Source organism: Eschrichtius robustus, chromosome 20 (genome assembly GCF_028021215.1).
Source record: "Eschrichtius robustus isolate mEscRob2 chromosome 20, mEscRob2.pri, whole genome shotgun sequence".
Classification (NCBI taxonomy): Eukaryota; Metazoa; Chordata; class Mammalia; order Artiodactyla; family Eschrichtiidae; genus Eschrichtius; species Eschrichtius robustus.
The window spans coordinates 5013749-5037925 of NC_090843.1; the positions used below are offsets into that span (position 1 = coordinate 5013749).

Here is a 24177-nt window from a genome sequence, read left to right on the forward strand (position 1 = left end):
GCTGGGGCTCGTGGGGAAGCTGTGGTGGGGTGGCAGGGCGCACCCTCCACCCCCCGCCCCTTCCTGGTGCCGCCCTGAGTCCAGTCTTTTAAGGACTCCAAAGCCAGTGCCACCCCGTGTCTTGTCCGTGAGTCAGCGTCACTCCGCTCCTCAGGGCCTCTCTGAATTCAGCACCGCCAAGAGCACCAATTCATCCAACCAGGCGAAGGCAAGGAATTTAGAAAGTGAAGTGAACTTAGGCAGAAAGTAAGTTATCATCCACACTGACCACTGTCTGCTTAGGGTGTGCCTTCCCTTCCTCCATCCCAGCACAGAAGGAAAACAGGGCAGAGGGGAATGAGGAGGGGGAGGGGGAGTTTAAAATATGCAAATAGGGGCCCTTCATAACTATGCGTTTCTAAACAAGTAAACAAGAATAATCATTGTTCCAAGTTGTTTGCTTCTTTTTTTTTTTTTTTTTTTTTTCCACCAGTTACATCTATTTCAGAGCTAGGAAAGAATAAGTTAATCCTCTCTATCTCCTTTCTTACAAGTCTGGTTCAGAGCCCTGGAAAAAAAATTAAAATGCTGAAACAAGGTATTTTTTCCCCTCTGGATGAACTGCTTTACAATAAGCTACCTGCTGGGGTCAGGAAACCTGAGATCAATGGCTTTCTGCTCCCACGAAAACTCACAAGGGGGATTCATGCTGAAGAGCTTTCTCAAAGAGACGGTCACCCACACACAAACCTTTGTATCTGTTCCAGCTTTTATTTGAAACCATTTCTCTCCTCTGCTTCACCTCCTTCCCTCCTTCCTTCTCCCTGGAGAGCAGCTTCCATCCAGGGCAAGATGCCCGCCATGTCCTTGCCTTGTCTGGAGGTGAAGGAGTGATGGAAGAGACGAGAGAAGGAAGGCTTGGGGGGTTGCTCCCAGTGCCCCGGGAGGGAGGACAGTTTCTTTGCTATTAGGTGTCTGATGCTCAGAAGGGGGAGAAACGGTCAAAATCAAAATAAATAGCCAACGGAAATAGGCAGCCGCTCCCTGGGAATGGTAATTGCCCAGCATGAACGTTTATCCAAACACATGAGGAAAATGGTTCCTGGTGAAGGACCGGGCTAGGAGCACTCCTTACTGGAAAGTAAATTTGTTTACCACGTTTTATTTGTTCCTTAGTTTTTAATGCTGTTCTGGCCCCATGTCCCGTAAACAGACCAGCTTTTCCATTCTCCGGCGGTGCCAGGAGAGCTGAAGACAGAACAGACGAGCTGGTGCCAGAATCCTGAGCGACTGAGGTCTCACAGCTACAAGAACCCACACCCAGCCGGGGGCCTGAGAGAGGAGCTCGCTGGTCCGCAGTGGAGAAGAAGGGTGTGATGTGAAATCTAGGTGTGGAAATGGGGAGAAGGCTGCCTGGCTTGTGAGATCAGCTCCTTTCTCTGCCCGGGTAGAGGAGGCAACAGAAAGGGCTTCAAGAACTCAATGTGTATGTCTGATTGAGTAGTCTGTAGGGCTTCCTTAGTCAGTTGAGGCAACTGACAAGTCCTGGAGAGAACCTGGACTTGGGGAGAAAAAGCTTGACTGCTATTAAGAGTCAGATGAAGCCGATGTGGTGCTGAGGGTCCCCAAGAAGGAGAATCACCATTCCGAGGGCTAGTATCCAGGCATCGTCATCTATACTCTTGGCTGGCAACCCAGCTCTAGCCCCCAAACCGAACCAAACAACCGAAAGGGCTCCCCACAGCTGGAGAGATTCAGTGATGCCTTGTCCACACTGGGGAAACGTAGATGTAGTGGCGGAGTTCACATTTGAAGTCTCCTACTACCCAGGCGCAGAAATCGCGTGAGCCCAGAGTCACGGCAGATGGGCCCATACAGTTCCACGTTCAGAGCGTAGAGCAAAGAGCCCACATTTATCGAGCGCCGCGTCCCTGGCACCGTTCTAAGTGCCACGCCTGCAGTAACTCATCTAAACCTTGCAACCACCTTACGAAGCAGTTTAAAGATGAGGTTAAGTTACTCCTTGGACGTGTCACTGCTAGAGGTCTGGTGATGTCCTAAGACAGGAACCTGAGTCTCTGAATATCTGCATGAAAAAGAGCATCCTGTTTCCACCACAGCCAACTCACATTCCCCCTGGAAAATGAATGGGAAATCGGCATTAGGTAAAACAACAGAGATTTGCGGCTATTTTGTTACAGCAGCCTACAGTGACTAATACAGTTTGCACAGAGAAACTGTACAAAGCCCTTAGGGCAGGGGCCTTACGGGGTGTGCTCTAGGGCAAGTCATTGAACCTCCCCTCACCTTACTTTCCTCACCTGTAACAAAGAGGTCTTAATACCATCTCACAAAGTTGCTGTGATTCCAATCAGAAGCTTTGGCAGGACCCTTTAAACCGTAAAGCACTGTATGTAAGAGGTTGGGCTGTATTCTTTCCTGAACTGCCTGATTTTTCTTGGCCAGGTGTCTTACCATCTCTTGAATGTCTGAAATTGGTCTTGGTGACCAGAGCCCACAGATGACCCCCACTTTGTCCAAATTCTAATTTTACTCATTTGTACAAAGAAGAGGGGGTGGTCTTTGAGTTCTTCTCTTCCCTCAAAAGGTGAAACTTCTGCCGACCTTTCTGCTCTCCTCCCCACAGAAGTGTTGGTTCATCAGATAGCAAACGGGAACAGACTCTCCTCTCCCGGGGTCTGCTTGCTCTCAAATGGTGCCTCTCCCACCTTTGCCTTCTGTCCCCCCGTGGTAAGCCCTGGAACCCAGGAGGTCCATCCCCATTAGGGGGGCTGCTCATCATAATCCAACTTCTCTGTTTGCGACTTGCTGGAAACGTTCATGACAGGGCGAAGAGCAGGCAGCATTATCCACCCAGATTCTCCAGTAATACTAACCATGAGTTTATTTGGCAAATGCGATTGATGATTTTGTGTGTGCCATTCTTGTCTGACCAGACTGTAAGATCCCGAAGGCAAAAGACATCTCATATGTGTTGTGTTTTTCTTCTGTATTTCTCCCTATTAGACACTGTGAGATTCTTTAGAAATTCTGACCTAAACTTTTGATTTTAAATTTCTCTTTCCTACCTTAAAAATCACCCTAACTCTCAGATAACTGGCAAAAACCAGACATAGTCTATTTCAAGAAGAGATTCTGCAGGGAAAGCAACCAATCAAGGAACAAGCACATTTTCTCTGCTGTTCAGAACACACTTTATTGATTAATAGGCAGACAAAAAACAGGCAACCTTAGTGGTGTACACAGTAACAGATCACTAATAGGGAAAGTCAACTCAACATCTCCCTTGTATATCTACAAGGTAAAAGCCACTATGATACAACTTAAGAGCTCTGAACTTCAGGTGTCCAATGACCTTGGTATGAATCCCAGCTCTCATATATAAGACTTGAGCAAAGCCATGGATCCCTGTACATCTCTAATTTCTGAGGATGAAATGTCAATCACAGTGCCTGCCATGTGATCCTGAACATTATTGGGCATTTTAGGGATAAATTTCAAAGTGTACGGAGTGACCCTGTTCCTGCTTTTATGAGAGAGAGAGAGACAGACAGACAGACAGAGGAATGTTGGGAGAAACAAGTTTAAAACAAGTTCAATATAAGCATAGTAAATGACATACAAAAGGTGTTCTGGTGAGGAAGGAGGGATCAGTGTTTTGGGGTACCTAGCCAGTGCCACATGCTTTAAGAGAATATGTGACAGAGGGAGAGGTCACAACTGGTTGAGAGGGAAGAAGAAACCCAAGAAGGCGTCCTAGAGCAGGGAGCATTTGAAATGAGCCTTGAAGGATTAACAGGATTTCAGTAGCCTGGTGGCCCAACATAGATCTTCTAAAGCATAGACTCATCCAGGAAGAATTGCCAGAGGATTAAAACTCATGCTGAGTTCAACCAAAAATCACCACTGGAGTGTGAAAGGAACTTTCTTAATTAAGCAATTCCAGAACATTCCCAACTCTTGACTGCATGAGCAGTGGTGGGGAACTGCCCGTCATATCCGGGTGGGCTGGTAAGATGCCTTCTCCGCGGACGGTGACCAGGGTGGCCTGGAAAAGGGCATAGGGGTCTGACACGGAGCAACGCACCTTGGTGTGCTGTACCCCACAGTGGGTGGGTGTTAGCGAACACCACCCAGGAGACGCGAGTACCCCGGAACTGCAGCGCTTTAGAACAGACTGAAGATGCTTACGGCAAAGGGTAAAGAATGTGCCATCTAGTTTAGTTTCACTGCAGCTCATACGTGGAAACAGGATAGACTGGGTGGTTGTCTAGCTCCCGGAGGTCTGGATATCTCACTCCATGTGATACTGACCAGGGTTCTTGGCCTTCCTCAATCGATCGAAATTGATCAGAGGCCAGATAAGAAATTCAGGCAAGGCTTTACTGGGGCCCCTGCTGCAGTAGCGGGGAGCAAAAACAAGTAACAGGTCCCCTTGATTGCTCCCTGAGGGGGTGTGAACTTGTTCCTTATATGGGGTGAGGGGAGGGCTGTGTCCAGGGGTTGGGCCAGAGCAGTGGCTGAGGTGGTCTGCCCACCCCTTTGGTGGTGCTGTGTGCAGGGGGCATGCGCAGGACCCTGCTTTTGCTCCCGACACCCTGTTTTCGCTCTTCCGAAACAGGCAGTTGGGTTTTTGGTCTCTTTGTATCTTGTTGTCCAGAACTTGCCCCAACTGTGCATGCACGCAGTTACTTGTAGTCCCTTATAGCTTCCTTGTATTTTGTGGCTCAGGAGTCGTTTGTCCAGGTGCAAGCACTGCAGCAAAGGGTCCCAGGTCCCAGGTGCCAGCCTGTCTCACATGGGGAGTGACAAGCTGATCAGTTCATCTTTCAGCACGTCAGGCTGGAATCATCTGTCACTGTGAAACCACTTAGAAACGGGAGATCTGTATCTTTTATCCAACGGCTGTGATGATGCTTATTTTAAGTCTAATGAGAGGCAAGAGCTTCACCCAACAGCCTGGGACCTAACTTTTCGAAGAGCTCAAGGATGAAGGAGACGCCCAAGGACCACCTGGTGGGCTTGCAGCCCTGAGCCAGCGCGCCATGGCCAAGGGTAACCCCCAGGGCAGCCGGAGCCCTGAACACAGGCGACTTCACGCCCAGGACAACAAGTCTTCCAGATCCTGCGCTCCCCGCCTCTCCAAAACCCAGGCCTGAGCTACCCTTACCCTAGAAGGTGGGAGTGGGGGGCAGGCAAAGGAGGAAGGAAAGGAGAAAGAGATGGAAAACAATTTTCTTTAAAAAAACCCTTCGGCAGAACCTGATAACCTGGAGTACACGGTGATCAGCGCTGGACAGCAGACAAAAGCCAAAAGGGAGGTCCCAGGACAGGTCAACGTAAGACTTAATATTTGCCTTTCGCTAAGCAAACTAAGAAATCCCCTACAGTTTTAGCCACGCAGAGCTCCCAGTTTTTATTTATTGGTCAGAACGGCAGGTGGGTTTTATCCCCCTCCCAGTCACCCCAGGTAAACAGCAGTCCCCCTTCCCCTCTCCGGTCATCAGTCTGTGTGTCTATTTGCCTTCTCCCTCGACAGACTCTTGCTCCGTGTAGCTGACAACAAGGGCAAGCAGCTTTGAAGTAGTCTTTGGTCATGGACTTCCCAGGACAGCCCCGTTTTTGGCCTGTGCAGCCGAAGGCAAAGGCAGAGAGAGCTACTTGTCAGACATCAGCTGCGTCAGGCAAGGCTTAGAACTTGACACATGGGAGGGACCTTGGAGGACCATCAAGGCCACCCACTCCACACTCCCCTCTCCCATTTTATTGATGAGAAAACTGAGAGCCGGAGAAAAGGCTTGAGTGATTTATACATGATCTTGGAGCAAGTTGAAGTTAAGGCAGGACTAGAGCCAGAGAGAAAAAAAAAAAAAAAAAAAAAAGCAAATCTTACCTACTGTATAGCACAGGGAACTCTGCCCAATATTCTGTAATAACCTAAATGGGAAAAGAATTTGAAAAAGAATAGGTACATGTATATGTACAACCGAATTAACTAACACAACATCGTTAATCAACTATGCTCCAATATAAAATAAAATTTTTTTAACAAGTAGCAAATCTCTTAAGTCATGAATTCTATCCAATATGGCGGCATTGTGGACGGCAGAGGTAGAAGAGGCTTTGGGGAATGTGTGGCCTGACTCCCTCATTGTACATGGAAGGACTTAAGAAGGGGGACTTTCTGAGACAAAAACTTAGGTCTCCTTGTCTTCTGACTCTGTGCTTTTTATCAGCATAAGACACCTGGACCCAGAAATAAGATGCACTGTGGCTCAATATCCGATGAAGAAACTGACATTCGTGGACACTTGGCGGCCCATGAACCGCTCTTTAAAATTCTGCTTCCCCACCAGGTTGAATATCGTCCAAGCTTCTCTCCCAGTTCTCTCCCACTCTGACAAAAAGGCTGACCTCCCCCAGGCCTGGACCATCCCTCATCTGATGTGGGAAACAGGATTCCTGCATTAGTCAGAGGTAGATCTAGATAAGAGTGATGCTTTAGACCACTTCAGGCTCTGGGAATCTGGGATTCGACGTGGATGAGAAGATAAGAAAAGAGAGAAAAAGAGGAAATTGTTGCTTTTGGCACAGCAGTGGGACTACTTCTGGAACCAATGACCGTGTGTGGGATATGAACGAAGGAAATATCTGAAATGAGTCCATCTTTTAAAAAAGAAAAATGACACCCCAGGAGCTGGCTAGCATTCCTTCAATGGCAGTGAAGGCAAGGAGAGTCAGAACAGGGGCAAAGACCCAGGTGTGCACAAGGTCGGGTCTTAACCTCTACACGTGTGTAATGAGAGTCCTTTCTAGGTGTTTGTGTGCTCATCTCCACCCTGACAGGCGATGACCTTCTGGGGCCACACCACGCAAGATGAGCATGATTAGCTGAAGACCTGTGTTCCAGGGCTCCAGACGCTCATGCTTGTCTTTCAGCAGAAAAGATAGAGACTTGATCCCCTCAGCAAGAAGCAACAAGTTCAGGATGGCATGCCATCCTGAGAGCCTGGCTTTAGCGAACCTGAAAAGAACCTGTAATTTGCCTTCAGATTGTTCTTACTTGTCATGAACACCCCACGCTGGGCTGGCACAACCTTCTCCTCCTTCCCTGCTACCACCACCAAGTTCCGCTGCCCTATCCCAGATAAAGCCAGTGTCTGGAAAGGTAAGGGTGAGCTGGGTGGGGGGGGGGGGTCCCCATTCAACACTATCTGAATTAAACTCAAAGGTTATCTAGGAGACTTCAGACAGAAAGTACACACTTAGGCCCAATTTACATGCCCCTGATATTTTAAGGGACCCTAGAGTTCAAAGGGATTTCAGGAAGTCTTGTAGCCAACTCCTTCCCTCTCCAGACAACACCATCCCAAAGGTATTTAGCTCTTAGTCTCGCTAAGATGCAGAATTTTCTTCTTGGCTCATTATTCTACACAGTGTGTGCTTGTATGATACGCATGCGCACACACACACACACACACGCACACGCACACACCATAGTCTTTTTTCCATTGTTTCCAGTGGCTGTATTAGTTTTTGTTTCACAGTGAACTGTTTTCTTCTCAATGGAAAAGATTCACTTCACCTTTGTAAGTAGGATTGTACGGGAAAGGAACCCCTGGTACCTTGAATACCTACCATGCCCATCTGTCCACAGCACGCTTCTGAAGGATGTGGTCTCAGCTGGTTCTTTATAGCCAGGTTTTGATTCAATATCATGCAGTCCTGCCACCTTGGAAACAACTCATGTGGTCAAGATCGGTTGGTGCGCCTGGTCCATCTAGAGGCTGCCCAGTGGCCAATGAAGTGGCCAGTCGCAAGGGCTCTGAATGGCATCTGGCCAAACCAATCAAGAGCATCAGCCAGTTCCAGCAGATGAAGTAGAAGCAGAGGCAAGGTCATCGAGTCTCCAGTAGGGTGACCAGTTGTTCCAATTTGCTTAGGACTGCCCCAGGTTTAGCACCAAAAGTCCTGCATCCCGGGAAATCCCTCAGTCCCGGGCAAACTGGGACAGATAGTCACCATCAGCCCATCACCATGGCAGTCTCCTAGAATCAGGAGCAGCGGGTGCTGATGCCAACGGAAGATCAAGGTGAGCATGGTGGTTCAGTTTTGCTATCCCTGGAAACCACCCAGTGAGACTGGGTATCTTGAATGACTTGGGCTTCTTGGGAAGGCCTGGGTGGGCAGCTGCTGAGTAGACTGTTTCCTTTCTATCAATACGTTGTTTCCATGGCAACCTGAAACACACCAGCATTTACAGAGGTGATATAAATGGGTCTCTTTTCCTTAAAACCCAAAGGAAGCTAATGTGAGGCGTGTGTATACTGGTCAAGGAAGGAAGGTGAAAGCCCACAAACAAGCTTCCCATTTCAATAGCACGAAACATCCCTCAGAGGTTCCTCTCATTTGTCTGGTGGTGAATCTGAGACGCCAAGATGGACCCCATTGCTTCCCTGACAAGACACTGACATCACTAAATGGTCATACATACGCAGCATCTACAACCCAGGGAACATGTATACGTCTGGCTTGAACTCTGTTTACAAAGGCAAGTCATCCATTTGCTTCAGAAAGAGAAAGTACACACATCTCTGGCTCTGCATTTTGGACAAGGTTGAACCACGATCAGTCTCCAGGAAAAGTTTTCAGCCACATATGTGGTGGCTACAGAGTGAAAGGAACAAACAGGACTTGTGTTTCATGGGGCCCCATCTATGGTCGGGTGTAGGTGTCACCAGCACACACTGGAGGGAGAGGGTCCTCAAGAAACACCATCAACTCTGGTCGCTGGATACTCTGTAATGAAGCATCATGTTCTGACATGGACCCCAACTGCCCAGCTGGAAGGAAAAGAGTCTTCACAGTGGACCATGCATCTGTGTAAACAGAAGGTGTATTCATTTTCTGCTCCTCCAGACGCACACCTGCATGCGATCCAAACCAAGAAAGTTGAACGTGGGGGACGCTAGCCTTCAGGATCCAGCTCCCTGCCGAAGCCCCCTCCAACATCCTAGCATATTAGAGCCTGAAGGATTTCCACACAGATGTGCAACACTCTGGAGCCTGTGGGGGCCAGATCCCACATAGATGAGAAGGGATACTATTCCAAGGCTGCTTGTACAGCAACGTGCAAACATCGGCCTCTTTAGAAGAAGCAGGAGCAAAAAGTAAGATCCCACTGACCTACGTGTAGGTAACTATTCACTCTGTATCTGGGTGGGAGATAATGGAGCGAACGAGAAGAACTGCTGAGTCCAAAGGCACAGCAGACGTGGTGGGTGCAGGGGGCAAGAAAGGGTGGGGCAGAAAGCCCTCTGGTTCCCGAGGACTGGTACAGGGGAGTCTTAAGACTAGGCAGCAGCAGAAGAAACGTTTCCCACCAGAAGGAAGAAGAAGGCCTGGGACCCTGGCATCTTCTTTAATTGTAGGTGGCCTCCAGTTCATGCAGGTCAACACAGACACTATTCCTCAGGGCAAGGGTCTTTGCTTTCTCATCAAATGTCTTCTCCAATCCAGAAGTTTCTTTATTCTCCAAAATAAGAATTCTCAATCAAATCCAGAGCTCTTGCCTCTTAAGAGATGGTCCTATCTTAGCCAGGTCCTGCGGTGGTCCTAGTGGCAAACTTTGGCTCCACTAAGGTTCCTGGTGGGAAGTATGGGTGAAGAGGAACAGCTCTTTACCTGTCCTGCCTTCCAGGCCTGTGGACCAAAAAACAGCATAACAGTGAGATTCCGGCTTCTGTCCTTTCAACAGATGTCTTTCAACAATGAGCATCACCCTACTGCCTTTAGTCCAGAAAGTTCTAGCTACTGAACAGAACATACACTGCTTCTAAAAGCATTATTTTCATTAAGGAAGAAGAAAGGCCAATTTATACCATTCAAGGAACTCCCTGTATGCTGAATCATGGCTGGGAACCTTCTACACAAATCTCACCACTACACCCATAACTGATTTAAAAAAAAAAAAAAAAAACCACTGAATACAGCCTGCTCAGAGGAAGTGGAAAATTCTATTTTTCAGCATGTCCCTGTTATGTCCATGAGATATGGGGCCGGGGGCATGGAGGTGTCAGATTACCCAGTTCACACATGGGAAAACTGAGGCACAGAGGGCGCCAATGTTCTCAACATAGGATGACAAGCACCTGGTCCCTCATCCTAATGTGCACTTCAGCTGGAACGTCTCTCTGCTTTCACAAGACCCTTAACAACTAATTAGGAGATTATCCAGAGTGGATGGGGTCCCTCCAGGGAAATGGGAAGATACGACTTAACACCGTTCCCTTTCTGTAATGCTGATTGCAAGCAAATGAAGATGCACTTGGACTCGCCATGCTTTCCTGGCTTCCCACCACGCCATCTACCCCATTTCTGAGTGACAAATATGTTCATTACCATTAAATGCCCTCAGGGGACTTCCCCATTTGAAAACTGCTGAGACCTATTCACGAACCCAGGTAACCCGGGCTCCACGTCTCTGGTTCCAACCATCACCATCAACCTACGGAACAGGTTGCAAATCCATGCGTTCACGAGGAATAACTTGCAAATCCATGCGTTCACAAGCACCACATTGGATGAGATGCCCTGAACGCAGATATAAACCAGACAGGCAAACCCCACCCCTGTAGGTCATAGTAGGGAGGCAACACTGTAAAGCACGAGGCCAGAAGGACAGCAATATCTGAGGGAGATGCACTAAGGCTTCTGGGGGCAGTTGGGCCTACAGGCTCCCTCTTCCCCCTAGAGACCGGCGAGGGTCGGGGCTCAGGCTGGTTCAAGGCAGCTCTCCTTCCTGCGGGCTTTGGCTGAACCCCTGGCGGGGCTGTGGGCGGCTACCGTGAAACCAGAGAGAAGGGTGCTGATTGTCAGAGATGGGAGGACATCACCTAAGGGCCTGGAGGAGGTCGAGTAGGGAGAAGACGGTTCAGGACACTCGTCTGTAGGAGAACTGTGAAGGGAGAGAGATTCTGCATATGCAGGAGCCAGCACCCCCAAAAAGCCAGCCAACGAGCCTAAGCAGAGGCACCCTGGTGCTCCGGGCGGCTCTCCGATCGGTGGCCAAGAGGGACACCAGACACCTCGCCCAGGTGTTGTCCAGGCCCTCTGGACACTCCCTTTCCTTTGGACTCCCAAACGCCCCCAATAACCTCAAACTTCTGCTAAACGTTCTGGTTTCCTTTCCCCTCCTGGCCAGCAGCCCTCTGAGCTGCCCCAGAGGGAACCAGGGAGAAGCCCTTTCCCCAGGGAGACTCAGGCAGCTAGCAAATTAACTGGCAACAGCCCGGTGAATCACACAGGGACTTCCTTCTTGTCGCCCGGCAACCACATGCACTTGGCAGTGGGACATTAAACACAGAGGGGAATGTCGGGAGGCATGGGCAAAATAAAATAAAAAGCAAAACACACGACCCCACCCCACCCCTCCCCGGACTCATCCCAGCCCCGCAGACCCAGCCAAGGGGGCTGGGGGAGGGGTGGAAACGAGGGCATCAACCCAGGGGAGGAAAATGAGGTTAGGGCCAGCCTAAGCAGAGCCTGACACTCGCCCCTCCTCTCATCAAACTCTTCTAGGTGCAGCATTTGTATTTGGCAAAAGACACGCCTCTATTAGCTTAGAGAAAGGCAGTGGGGCCCTTGGATTAGCAGGCACCTAGAGATTTGAGAGATTACTTAGAAACCCAGGCCGGAGGGGTTAGGACCTGGGACCGCCAGGGCGGCTGTTCTTGCCTCTCCCTCCAGCATCATTCCCCAGGTTAAGTCACTCTGCCACCTCTAGGGCTGGATCCCCTTCCCAAATCTTCTCCCACTTGAATGTTTTCATGCCCATTTCTATGGCCACTAGGAGCTGGTTAGACAAGCCTCCAAAGCACCACCTGGCCCTTCAGACCCTGCCTCTGGCCTCTTTGAAAACTCCCGGGACGGAAGTAAAATGCATGTAGAGTTGACATGTGGAACAACCCATGGGAGAAAAACTGGGGACCAGGAAAGGAATAACAGCAGCAAGACGGCCCCTGCGACGGGCTGCATATTAGCCCCCAAAGATACTCACATCCTAATAAATCCAGCAACCTGTTAATGTTACCTACTACAGCAAAAGTTAAGGATCTTGAGATGCAGAGATTATCCTGGATTATCGGGGGAGCTGGGGCACATGTAATCACAGGTCTCCTTATAAGAGGGAGGCAGAGGGAGATGTGACACAGGAGAAGGAGCAGGAGATGTGATAACAAAAGCAAGAGGCTGGAGTGAGTGATTCAAGGAAGAAAGCATGAGGCAAGGGAAGCAGGTGGCCCCCCAGAAGCTAGAAAGGCCAGGAAGCAAACTCTTCCCTAGAGCTTCCAGAAGGAAACAGCCCTGCAGATACCTTGACTTCAGCCCTGTGAAACTGACTAATGTAAGAGACTGTTAAGAGAATAAATGAGTCTTGATTAAAGCCACTAAGTCTGTGATAATTTTATGGCAGCACAGAGGAAACTAATCTTGTCAATCAGGGCGTATCTTGTCTGTTTCCCCGCAGACCTAGAGAAGAGGGTATCACAGCATAAATACCGATGACAATGGGGAATTTGGCTTGGGGAGGTCTAACAGCCACTCTACAGGCTGAGAAGGAAAAAGTCAAGTCTCTGAGAGTAACTGAGGCAAGAAGCAGCCCAAGCTTTGAAGTGGGCTCTCAGATGACACCACTGGTGACCGTCACTGGGGCCAGTAGCTTCACCTCTGAAAGCCTCAGTTTTGTCATCTGCAAAAACAGAGGTGATATTATCATCTGCCCTGCAGAGCTTTTAGGATTAAATGAGATACTGCATGAAAAGCACATGGCACGTGGCAGATGCCAAATAAATGATACCTCTTAGGAAGGATCAGACGTGCAGATATGGGCAGATGCTGTTAAGTGCCCATCCCAGTATCTCTTCTCCCTTTTCTACTCAGCAACGTAACTCTGATTTTTGGCTGGCACATTGTGGCCCAGAGTAAAAAGACTATGTTTCTCAGCCTCCCTTGGCAGCTTAGCTAGGGCCATGTGACTAAGATCTGGTCAAAGAAATGGAAGTGAAAAGTGTTGTGGAACTTCTGGGGAGGCTGTTCCAAAGGTGTTTGAAGGAGCCCCATTTTTCCCTATCTGCCTTTACTCCCTTCTGCTTTCAATGAGGACATAATGGCTGGTGCCCCAGCAACCATCTTGGACTTTGAGGGGCTCCAATGAAAATGGGAGTCATGCACTAAGATAATCTAACCGGAAGGTGGAAGCCTGGATCCCTGATAACTCCAGAACTGCCATACTAGCTGTGGATGGCCTTTCTTTGGATTTCTGTTACGTGAGAGAGAATGCTCTTCTGCCCTAGTTATTAAGTCACTGTTATTTTAGACTTTTCTACTAATCATAATGGATCCAATATACCACAGACCTAGGGAAACAGGATTCAGAGTCATTCTAGAGTAGTGGTCCTCAATGTGCAGCCCTTGACAACAGCTTCAGAAGCACCTGGGAACTTAGAAATGCGAATTCCCAGCCAGGCCCCACGCCAGACTTACTGAATCAAAACCTCTGGGGGTGGAACCCAGCATTCTGTGTCTTAACAAGCCCTCTGGGTCATTCTGGTGCACACTCAAGTGTGAAACCACCATTCTAGAGCAAGGTTTCTCAAATTCTGGCACTAGTGACTTTTGGGCAGGATAATTGTTGGGCGGGGGCGGGGGCGGGGATGCTGTCTTATGCACTGTAAGACGCTCAGCAGCACCCCTGACCTCCGCCCCCTGGAAGCCGGGAGAAGCCCCTCTCAGTGCTGAAAATGTCTCAGACACCGGCCTACATCTGGGGTCGGGGGTGGAGCGGGCAACAAAATCGCCCCCCGTAGAGAAACACCGCCTCTTGAGTAGCGGTTCATTCTTGACTTTGGCTGCACATCAGAATCACCTGGGAAGTTCTTCAAACTTCCCGGGCCAAACTTCTCACCCCAGCCTGGTGAGGTCGGAACCCGCTAGGACGGGACGGGGCGGCAGTTAAAGCTGTCCAGGTGATGCCGACATGAGGCCAGTGCTGAGAACCGTTGCACGTTGCAAAGGGCCAGTGGGCCCAGAGGAGAGCCTCCTCCAAGCCGGAGAAGGCAGCGACACACCTGAATCCGGACGATGGCCGGGACACAAGATACTCCTAGGCAGAAACCGTAATGAGGGCGACCCGGGAAGACTTGGGAACGAACATCCGAGCTGCCAGACGGGTGGCTGGATGGCGTGGAATTCCTGGTGGCTGTGTCACCTCGTTTCCCATCAGAACGGGGTGGACACCTTTCAGTGTCTCCCATGAATAACAACACAAAGCCTCAGTTTCCGCCCCTAATGAACCCAGCACACAGTGAGCCGGCTCCCACCAGGCACCATAAACATGAGCTCACGCAACAAGAACAACTGTCTCAATGAAGACGGCGATAACAGCGATGGGGCCTATTTAGAAACGAGGAGCCTACGTTCTCCATCCAACTGGTAAACTCCCCAGGCAGTGAAACCAGAATCCTCTCACAGGGTTACGCTCTGAGCAAAAGGAGAAACTCCACACGTATTGAATGTAGCCCTGAAAAGAAGCTTGGCTGGGGGTCCCTAAGTAGGTCGGAGTGGAAAGGGGGGAGAGAATTAAATGAGAAACCAGCCGCCAAGCAAGAGGGAGAGCTGAACAGGTTGACAGGTTGACGCTCTGACTTGGTGAAAAGAAGGATGCAGTCATGTGTAAACTCTTTCTCCTGCCGGGACTTTTTCCTTCATTATTTCAGCCCCAGCCTGCCCGGCCGAGATGCTCAGCCAAGCGTTTCCTTGTTTCCTTTGGCCCAAATCGTGAAGTCCAGGATGTCACTGGGGGAGGCACGGGGAGGAGGTGGAGGAAAGGAGGAAGAGGAAGAAAAAGAAGAGGAGGGGAAGGAGGTGGTAAGGAAAGAGGGAGAGGAGGGACACGAGGACGCTCACAGCACCAGGATGAACCGGCCTCTCTGGTCCCTGCCTATGTCAGCCCCGCTGGGCCGCTCGGATGGAAAGATGAGCACGAGGTGTGAGTCTGGAGGTCCTACAGGAGACGCGAACTCCCCGTGGGTCTCTAAGAGGAGACGGCTCAGTGGGATGGAGCCTCCCAGCGTGTGCCCTTCCCTTGCTGGGGGTTCTGCCAGCCCACTGAATGCACCTGACTGGAATAAGGTAGAAGAAATCCGGCTGCCCTGTACCAGTGCTATCAAACAGGCAAGGAGCCCAGGGGCCTCTTCTGTTCCCAGAGACTTTTAACAGGTTCCTGTGCAAAGAATACATAGGACTTTGCGGCTCCCACTGACCATTTCCAAGGCTCCCACCTTCCCTTCTTACATACCGCCCTTCCTCACAGAGTCAGAATGCATCTCATTCTTGGGCTTCCCTGGTGGTGCAGGGGTTAAGAATCTGCCTGCCAGTGCAGGGGGCACGGGTTCAAGCCCTGGTCCGGGAAGATCCCACATGCCGCGGAGCAACTAAGCCCGTGCTGCGCCACAATTACTGAGCCTGTGCTCTAGAGCCCGCGAGCCACAATTACTGAGCCCACGTGCCACAACTACTGAAGCCCGTGCTCCACAGCAAGACAAGCCACCACAACAAGAAGCCCGCGCACCGCCACGAAGAGTTGCCCCCGCTCCCTGCGACTAGAGAAAGCCCGTGCGCAGCAACGAAGACCCAACGCAGCCAAAAATAAATAAATAAAATAAACAAATTTATAAAAAAAAAAAGAAACAATGCATCTCACTCTTAACTACAACCCCTGGGTTCCCTCCAGCCTGTAAACCTTGTGTGCAAATGTCCTGACTCTTGCAAATGCGTTGAAAAATAAACTTTAAAAAGCTTCCAGATGTTCTGTTGTAGGGTGGTGTTTCTCTGCTCCTGTCTCCAGGGGCCCATGCACGATGCCCAACAGCCTGACTGCCCAGATGAAATCTGAGGCGGCCAAGAGGCATTGCCAGGGGGCAGGTGGGCAGGATGCCCTTCCCCCCAGGACCACACTCCGCCACTGTCTCCATCACTCTATCCCCGCGAAGATGTGACCTTACACACCCCATTGATTCTTCCACTATCCCCCATGCCTGCCCTGTTTCTTTCACTCTTATAGGTGAGATCTACGACCCTGAGGTTTGATCCACATAGGGCAAAAACCTTCAAAATCAACAAAGGAGCAAGTCTGCGATTCCCAAATGATGAGCTTTGTTCTTTCTGAGCATACAACTCATTTCTCCCTTAAAATTCTTTTTTTTTTTTGGCTGCACCGTGCAGCATGTGGGATCTTAGTGCCCTGACCAGGGATCGAACCTGCGCCCCCTGCACTGGAAGGGTGGAGTCTTAACCGCTGGACCTCCAGGGAAGTCCCCTCCCTTAAAATTCTTATACCAACTGCCTCTGTAGCATACAGTCAAGGACAAAACAACATGGAGTGGCTCTTCCACGTAAGATGTTAAACCATCACCTGCAGGTACCTCTTAGGAGCTGGACCAGCCAGAACAAGGGAGTGGAGTTTGTGACTTGTCAAGGCCCCTCTGGGGCTGGTGGCCTCTGATCTCTAGAAAGGAAATTGCCAACGGGCAGCCTTGTGCACACAGAGCCACGCACACACCCTTCCCAACACGCACACACCTGAGGGCCCGGGATTCTTTGCACAAGGTGACGCGGGCTCCCTTTGATGCTCGCCGGATGTGTTCCCATTGGGCGAAAACCAGACCTCAATAAAACCCGGCATTATCAAGAGGCCGGTGGTGGGTGATTGCACCGGCCTGTTATCTCTATGGCCCTGGGTGGGGCTGCTCTGTGGCTCTCCATTGAAAAGCATTAACTTCTAGGTGGATCAAAGACGCTTCCGAACCGGCCGGCCCAGACCCCTTGTTGATCCGCAGGGTACTGTTCCCAAAGATGGACTTTAAGATAGTATGGACCCCAGTCCCAGACTCCCTCTGTCCTCTCCTTATCAGGCAACATGTCCCTCGGGGGCCGCCCAACGGCCAATCACAAGGCCCTTCTCCTCTCCCTCTTCAGATGGCCCATTTAACAACAGCAAATGAGGGACCGGACCCGGGAGTGTCCCAGCCCTGCTGCAACCATGGGTATCCGGGGACAGGGAGACACCTACCTGGGGACCATGAAGGAGCTCCTCTCCCCTCTGTGAGTCACGCCAGGGAGGGGGTTCCAGAGAGCAGGGCATTTACTACACCCTTCCCTCAAGAGGGAGAAACTGACAGCCCTCACACCCGGTCCTTGACGTCCCTTGTTGGACTCCACTGCCTACCTTAATGTTCAAGGCCTGCGACCCACCCGCAGTGAGGACACAGAGGCACCTCTGAGCTGTCTGGATCTGGACACCAAGACGGACTGCGCATCGGCCTGGAGAGAAAGAGCATGTGCACTGAAGGCAGGCAGGTGCTGGCAGGTGGTTGGATGCCTCCTGAACCTTCTTGAGGCCCACGCAGGTCTGGCAGCTGGAGGGGTGCGGCCAGGTGTTTCTTCTTTGCATTCAGAGTACCTGGCTTACTGTGTGGACCTGAAGAGGCATGTGAATGAATGAATGAATGAATGAATGAACGAACGAACAAACACGTGAATCACTAGCAACTCAGTGGCATGGACACTCAATCCTACCAACGGAAAAAGCTTCAGGGAGCACATCTCACTGGAGACACCTTGGCTCAATGACACAGAGTCAGATCAAGGTTCAAATCCTGGGTCCCGGGCAAGGGACCTCCATTCTCTTTAATTCATCTGTAAGCAGGAATAATGGTCATAGCTCCTCCATCGCAGGGTTGTTAGGAGGACAGAGGCTCAATGAGTAGTGTTTGTCATTACAGTATTTCCCTGTAGCACTGTCTCTATTAAAGAATCCAGGTAGTACGCTTCCAAGGAAGGAGGAAGTAAGTGCCTTGGTTATATTCCTGGTGTAGCCCAGACCTAAGGGGTGTACAAAACTCCAGCTCCATCTTCCATCACTCCTTTCTTTTCCCCCTTATTTGATCCATAAAGTTGTTTCTAGCATTGAGATTAACCCTTACCTCTTTCCATGCTCTCTTGACGGCCCCTAAAAAGTCTGGGAACTCCAGGTGCAGGGAGCTGGGGAGGCAGCCACGAGTCATGAGCAGGTGACAAAGGCCGTGCACAAGGCCACTGACAGAACAGGACCGCGCCCTTGATTCCAGCCTAGCTGAGGCCACTGGGAACTCCACCTCTGCCATCATGTAAAGGTGAGATGCACAGACCCCCTCTGCCTTCAACTCGTACGTCCTTCCCTGGCTTCTCTCATGCTTTTAATGTGTGTCCTGTCTTCCTTAAACCCCCGGTTTGTCTATCTCTGTCTCACTCTCATTAGAGACGCCACAGCCTGAAAAGCCAACCCAACAGGGAAGGATGCCTACGGAGCTCTGTCTTGTCTGCCCCGGCCCCGGGCCCGGCCCGGACAGCGCGTGGTGCACGTGTCAAGGTGACAGGGAAGCTGGGTCTCAGCGCCCTGCGGTCACGGCGGGGCCAGGCTGTTCCCCAAGGCTGCAGCTGGGCTCTCAGAGGCGCTGGGAGGTCAGGCAGCATGTTCACAGGACAGGCCACCCACACGGCACATCAGGGCCGCGGGGCTGTCCCCCGGGGCCAGCTCGGCTCTGGCCCTCGGCCCTGACTCAGAACACTCCACCATATGGCCTCCCTTGGGGAGAATGAGAGGAAGAAAAGACTGAAACCAGGGGCAAGAAAGAGCCCCACCTCCCTTGACATGCCAGGGACCCTTCCTGGACACGGGGGTGTGGGGTGCGGCTAACATTGACCCCACCAGGTCCAGTGAAGGACAGAGGCAAGTCTGATGGCAACATGCCCGCAATGAGACTGGGTGTCCCTCTCTGCAACCCCCAGATGTGTTTCCAGGGTTTGATGTGAACTCGAAAAACCCTGAACCTTAGGCTACTTCACACTTTTCTAATTAAAGACCCAAACTGGATTTTCATGTTTGCAGAGAGAGCTTTGACCAAAAGTGTAGGCAGCGGAGCAAAACAGGAAGAGAAGGATCTTTCTCTTGTTCTCTCCCTCCCTTCTTTTTTCTCTCTCTCTCTTCCCTCTGCAAGTACAGAGGAATGGGGCGGGGGGGGGCAAACAAAATCTTGGCAGCCGTGGCCTCTACGGTCCCCTGGAGACCGCCTGTGTTCTGTTGAGAGCTTTTCTCTTTTCTTTGGTCCCATAGACACCGGTCCCCATCCCGGTTGGTTGGGCAGGGGTGGTGGTGGAGGGGAGCCGGGAGAGGCTCTGGGAAAAGAGAAAGAGGCGAAGAACAGATCTTCGGGCACAGCTGCCAAGAAAAGAGCCCGAATGCCTCGTCTGGGCAGAAGGCAGCCTTCCCAGGTTCCTCGGCGTGCTGGGACTTGCTAGAAACCAGAGCCCTGGCTGGCAGGACGAGGGCGGACAGTGGAACCAGCCGAAGGAGGGGGGCCCCAGGGGGGAAGAGGGGGAGGTCTCAGTGAATCATATTATAAGTTAGAGACAGAAGGGATGTCAAGCCACCTTCACTTCCTTCCTCTCCTAATGGGAATTATCTCATTAGCCCCGAGCTTCCTAGAGGCTAACTTTAAATGATTCCTCTAACGGGGATTTCAATCTACAGCCCACCCCCCTGCCCCCACTTCCCCATCAGATCTGACTCCAAGGAGAGCTAAGAAGGGCTCTTAAAGGGACAGTAGCAAAAAGACACCAGATAGGGAGGGTGGGAGGGAGACGCAAGAGGGAGGAGATATGGGGATATATGTATATGTATAGCTGATTCACTTTGTTATAAAGCAGAAACTAACACACCATTGTAAAGCAATTACACTCCAATAAAGGTGTTAAAAAAAAAAAAAAGACACCGGTTCAATCTACTTAACTCTGCAGACTTTCTCCAAACATTTCACGCAAGGTTAGTTTTGCCCTTTCACCCTTTATTTCCACTTACAGGAATTTATTGTAAGAAAATAGTCATGGACACGGTAATAGGCTCAATAATGACACGCCTTAACGCGCCCCTTCCCCAAGATAGACATATTCTAATCTCTGGAACCTATAAATGTTACCTTCTGTGGCAAAAGGGACTTGGCAAATGAGATTAAGGATCTTAAACGGGGGAGATGATTCTGGATTATCCAGATGAGCCCTAAATGCAATCACAAAGTGTCCTTATAAGAGGGAAGCAGAGGACGATTTGACTCCAGAGAGGAAGACACGATAGGACCACAGAGGTAAAGACGGGAGTGATGTGGCTACAGGTCAAGGTATGCCGACAGCCTCCAGAACCTGGGAGAGGCCAGGGACAGTTCTCCCCCCGGGAGCCCCCAGAAGGAACCAGCCCTGCCAACAACTTGATTTTAGCCCCATAAGACTCATTTTAGACTTCTGGCCTCCAGAACTGTAAGAGAATAAATGTGTGTGTTTTTTGTTTTGGTTTTTTTTGAATTTTATTTATTTTTTTATACAGCAGGTTCTTATTAGTCATCAATTTTATACACATCAGTGTATACATGTCAAACCCAATCGCCCAATTCATCAAAAATGTGTGTTTTTTAAAACCACCAAGTTGGTGGTACTTTGTTACAGCAGCCGCAGGAAACTAGTACAGATATGAATACAGTTCTTGCTACCAGGATTGTCATCAGGCCTTATTTCACAGCAAAAGAAAAAAACAAAAAAAGCATTGGAAATGTTCAAAATTTACCATGTCATAATGCTATGATGAAATAATACCCATAAACATACAGAAAAACTATTTCATAATAATGGAGTAATATATAACTGAATATGGATCCTAAATATTTTCCTTGCCTTTTGTAAATGTTTCTAATGGTAAGCATCTTATAATTACTTCTGTCATTGTAAAAGTCACATATTTATTTGCAGGGTGGTATAAGGGTTAAGGTTGGTTTGATCCCTTCCCATGAATAAAGAAGGAGGAACTGGGGACCGTTTAGCAGACAGAGGTCAGAGTCAGAGAAGCCAGGGTGGGTACCTTTCTGGGCTCTGAAGACTGTCAAGTTTCCTGGGAAACGGGTTCTCCTCTATATACACCACAGCCTGGAGGCACGGTCCTCCACCCAGGGGCCCCTCTGGCCTGCAGACCCTCCTCCCTAACAGATGAGCCTCCCTGACGTGTAGCCCATCCCCCCCGGCCCCTCACCTCAAGTCTGCTTCCTCCAGGCCCCCAAGAAGCACGTTTCTCTCTGCCTCCGTACTCTCATGCTGCTCTTCGCAGCTGGACGATGTATTAGTTTCCCGAGGCTGCTGTAACAAATCACCACCAACAGGTGGCTTAAAACAACAGACATCTATCTTCTCGCAGCTCTGGAGGTCAGAAGTCCAAAGTCAAGGTGTCGGCACGGTTGGTGCCTTTCTGGAGGCCTTGAGGGAGCCCTCTCTCCCAGCTTCTGGTGGCTCCCAGCAAAGCCTTGGCTTGTGGACGCATCACCCCACTCTGCCTCCAGGTTCATGTTGCCTTCTTCTCTGGGTCTGTCTCCCCTTCTCTTCTCTCCTAAGGACTTGCCATTGGATCCTTAACTAACTACATCTGTAAAGACCCTATTTCCAAATAAAGCCCCACTGTGAGGTTCTAGGTGGACATGAATTCTGGGGGATACTATTTAACCCCCTACAGGTGGTCTGCAGCTCCTTTCTCTCTCCACTTCTTCAAGTCTCAGTAACCTCAGTCTCCTTTGATTCTTCCAGGTCCCAGAAGTCAATTCCTTTTGGAAGTATCCAGAAGCAGAGGGAGCCTCCCTCAATGAATGAACTTCCCAACAACTGGAGTTGCCAATGTGAGAGTGGGTGGCCTTAGGAGAGATGGAATTCTCTGTCATTGAAGTGTTCACGCAGGAAACACCTCTCTGGAAAGACGTACAGGAGGTCCTGGGTGTGGATGGGGGATGGGATTAGGTAGTCAAAAGAGTTGGGTTTTATGAGAACAAGAATTGTACCTAATCCATTCAGCACAGTGCTGGGCACAGAAAAGGCACTAAATAGATGGTTATTGCCCCATCAGGAAAGAGCCCTTCAATCTCAACAGTCCTCTTTTCAATGAATGCATGGAACACTACAAAGCAACATAAACTAAGAATTAGATGATTTGTGTATTCAACAACTACTGGTCAAGCACCTCCTTGGTATACAGCATAGGATCGGACACTCCTATGCGCCTCTCTCTTCTTTGATGGCTAGAAGGTGACAAATCAGGACAGATCATATGGCAGGAGACACCAAAATCACCACCCCAATGATGACGTGGACTCGGCACCACCAGAGTTCCTACGTGGGCAGTCGGAAGGTCTCTCGGGAAAACCTAAGAGGCAAGACCTTTTTTTTTTTTTTTTTTTTTTAATAGTAAGGGTTGTGATTTTTTAATGGATTATTTATTTATTTATGTATTTATTTATTTTTGGGTGTGTTGGGTCTTTGTTTCTGTGCGAGGGCTTTCTCTAGTTGCGGCGAGCGGGGGCCACTCTTCATCGCGGTGCGCGGGCCTCTCACTGTCGTGGCCTCTCTTGTTGCGGAGCACAGGCTCCAGACGCGCAGGCTCCGTAGTTGTGGCTCATGGGCCCAGTTGCTCCGCGGCATGTGGGATCTTCCCGGACCAGAGCTCGAACCCGTGTTCCCTGCACTGGCAGGCAGATTCTCAACCACTGCGCCACCAGGGAAGCCCCGACCCTAGGATCTCTTTTTGCTCCTGCCCTGTCCACTAAGAAAGGGAGAGAAGGCAGAGAAGCATGCCCTGCAGCAGCCAAGGGCAGGCTGTCTGTTCAGGCTGGAGCCCAGACAAAGCACACGCACCAGGCGGTGACCTACCAGCTGTGTGAGGCCCAAGAAGCTCTTAAGCCACAGGTGGGTGCCTGCGAAGCCACCTTCCCAGGAGAGCGCAAGCCTCGGGCCCTGCTTTACTGCTAATCACCATAAGCACCCCGGTGTCTCAACCCCAACCTGGGTGGCCTTTACCATTCCTGGAGCCCTGTCACGTGCTCAGTGATCTCAGCTGGCCTCACACAGACCCTGTCAAGTAAGCAGGACAGGCGTTGTTATGATTCCCACTTCACAGATGGGGAAACCCTGCTGCAGTAGCTCGATGACTTCCTCAGGGCCACCCAGGGAGTACGTGCCCCAGTGGCTAGCCCAGGGCTCCTTCCATAGCCCAGGGGGGCAAATGGTGACCCCACCCTCTCTGTACTGCCCCCCAGGACTTTAGGGCTTTACATGTGGCAACAAATATTGGGGGATGGCTCTTCCCTCTGGGCAATGGGCTTCCTTTTTGGACCCTGGGAGCCTGGCTCACCAAAATTCCCACCTCTTCCCATTCAATCTGTCCTCCTGTTTGACGCCTGGAAGTGGAAGGGCATGGACTTGGGGGAGGGAGGGAGGAAGGCATGGCTTGTGCCCGGGCTGGGCCACCCCAAGAGCAGTGAAGGATGCTTTGGGGGATCTGGGAGGAGAAGCTGCCCATCGTGTACTTTTTTATTTTTAAAGATTTTTTCGATGTGGACCATTTTAAAAGTCTTTATTGAGTCTATTACAATATTCTGTTCTGTTTTATGCTTTGGCTATTTTTTTTTTTTTTGGCTGTGAGGCATGTGGGATCTTAGTTCCCCGACCAGGGATCGAACCTGCACCCCTTGCATTGGAAGGTGAAGTCTTAACCACTGGACTGCCAGGGAAGTCCCCCCACTGTGTCCTTTTCCAGGCATGGAAAAGAAAGAAGAGAGGGCAGAGCTGATTTGAATGCCGTGCTCAACTCACAAGCTACGGCTTTCCCAACCTGCCCCGTAAACGTGCTCAGAGCCGGGCCCTCTGTTTCCCTAAGCTGTCCCAAGCAGCCTCAGGACGTGGTGGGCTGCCCGCAGGGCAGAAAGGAGCAAGAACGCTACCCTCTTCCGGGGCCACAGGTCAGCAGGGCCTCAGTTGATGGTCCTGGGTCAGGGGCCTCCACGGGAGGTGGCAGAGCTCCTCTTCGGCGGGGCCCCTGGACAACGTCGCCCACACCACCCGAAGCCACGCACTGCAGGTCTGACGGAGCCCCAGAAAGCAGAACTCTGGGGGCAGCACCCGCAGGGCAGGGAGTGCAGGCAGGCCGGGCCAGCCGATCCGCAGCCCACTCCTGGAATGCCTGTGTTCGGGCTGATCTGTCGGCTGTGGTTTCCCCTCACC

At 50.6% G+C, this 24177-nt stretch overlaps 2 long non-coding RNA genes across 2 annotated transcripts in view; both read right to left on the bottom strand.

Annotated features, from left to right (window-relative positions):
• Nucleotides 1-477: 477 nt before the first annotated feature.
• LOC137754801 (uncharacterized) lies at nucleotides 478-9498 on the bottom strand. Its single transcript, XR_011071931.1, has 3 exons — nucleotides 7639-9498; nucleotides 5894-5937; nucleotides 478-2115 (listed from the first exon to the last, which is right to left on the bottom strand). It is a non-coding gene; the product is annotated as an uncharacterized lncRNA (long non-coding RNA).
• A 2-nt stretch (nucleotides 9499-9500) lies between these two features.
• Nucleotides 9501-24177, bottom strand: part of LOC137754802 (uncharacterized) — a 148741-nt gene continuing 134064 nt past the window's right edge. The window contains exons 3-4 of the long non-coding RNA XR_011071932.1: nucleotides 17285-17536; nucleotides 9501-9702 (exon numbers count right to left, since the gene is read on the bottom strand). This is a non-coding gene — a long non-coding RNA (uncharacterized lncRNA). The remainder of the gene's footprint in view (nucleotides 9703-17284; nucleotides 17537-24177) is intronic.